Raw genomic sequence first — 1,823 nt, 5'->3', positions numbered from 1 at the left:
CGGCGTCATTTATACCTCAGCTCCAATATGGATGTGCTTGGGAATGCAATTAAGCGTCAAAATAGTTTGAATAAATATCCGTCACCAGTATTATATGAACGGAGTCAACCTATTATCACATAAACATCAATATCACACACATATTTTTCTTTCTGCTATCAAAAATATGAAAATAACACTTGCATGTATGTGGTTATCACCTCAAAAGGGATAACGAACATGGAAACACAATTTCTTCAATCACATCATCTCCTCCTTGTTTGCTACTAAGATGAATTATTTTACCTAATTACATACATCATTAAGTACATTAGCACGTAATCTTAACATAGAAAATTTAGATTATTGCGACACAATAAAGTAGACCTACGGTCTCCTAACCATAGACTTAGTAATAAACATACCACATGAAATAACATACCACATGCAATGAACAATTGCAGTGCAATTTTTTTTCTTAATTACCATATTAAGATCTTATCGCATGTCAATACTAATGGAAGAAGCTAACATCGATACAACATCTTCAACCTACTCTCCTAAAAAAATAGTATAAATGCAACATCTGTCGTTTGAAATTTTCCCTAACTTCTATGCACTAACATCGCATAGCTAATGACGAGCTAAAAGACTAACTAATTACCACCCTGCATGCACAAAAAAATCAATGTATTGCAAAGCTCATACATTGATCTTCAACTTAGTAGTTCACTTCGCTAGGCAAATCCTACTCCTGAGGCTCTAAATTACTCGAAAAGGTGATGAAATAATGCCTAACACAACAGAGAACACATAGTTATGAACTAAACAAAAAGAGTAAAAACATCATGCATGCGAACGAAAGCAACAAAAATGGATAGATCTTACCTTCGTCTATCTTTTCTTCAACTTCAGTATATTCCAAATCCAACTCTAAATCGCCCTAAATCACGAGTGAAAGTGCCTAGTGAGTTTTTCTTTCTCTCTGTTCTTACACACTCAGAGAGCAGAAGTGGAGGCCTTGCGCACGGAGCTGAAGCACAGTACATAAAAGGAAGAGGATCCCTGTAGTGTCGGCACAACAGGATAAACTCACCTACCGCAACCTCGGACTCCCGCATCATGTAAGTGTATTTCTGCAGTGCCGTCGCGTCCTCTCAAGCAATACCAACGTTGAGTGAGTTATTCCTGCAATGACATCGTGTCCGCTCAAGGAAAAGCAGTAGAGTCCCTAGGCAGCACCGCAGCGGAATCAGTGTGAGTGCATACAAAGCAGTCGCAAAAGCCAGCTCCCGGGAATCATCGTGCATAAAGAAATAAAAGGCACAGATTCCCTCCTAAAGTATCGGATTCCCGCGTGCGTGGGAATTACCGTCGTCTGCAACAAGGACGGTATCGCCGCGCATGCAGCATGAACAGTCTCGCCGCCTCCTGTAGTGGCAGCATGGCCCACACCTCGTCACGCGTGCAGCAGGAATCCAGCAGGAGCTATCTGGCCGGGAGCGGCAATAGCGGAGGCGGCCACCTCGTACGGTGGCGGCAGGGCCCACCTATCCTGCCTCGTTCCGTCCCGGCTCGAGCAGCTCCAATTTCACGTTTTACACAGAGTGGCCGCCTGCAGGCATGGTGGCAGGGCCCGCCGCCTCCAGGCGTGGCGACAGGTGCCACATGTCGCCTGCCGCCACTGCCCAGGGGGGCCTTTTTGTCAAATTCATCCTAAAGGGGTCGTTTTTGTCAATTCCAATGGGCAGGGGGTCTCTTTCTACAAAAAATCCCGAGAATGAGAGAGAGACTAATCAAACGCCTGCTCACTTGCACGGTCTCAGCCACTCTTAGACATTCCC

The sequence above is a fragment of the Triticum dicoccoides genome, chromosome 7B (genome assembly GCF_002162155.2).
Source record: "Triticum dicoccoides isolate Atlit2015 ecotype Zavitan chromosome 7B, WEW_v2.0, whole genome shotgun sequence".
Taxonomy (NCBI): domain Eukaryota; kingdom Viridiplantae; phylum Streptophyta; class Magnoliopsida; order Poales; family Poaceae; genus Triticum; species Triticum dicoccoides.
The sequence above is the reverse complement of the archived record's forward strand: the minus strand, read 5'-3'. Positions refer to the sequence as shown.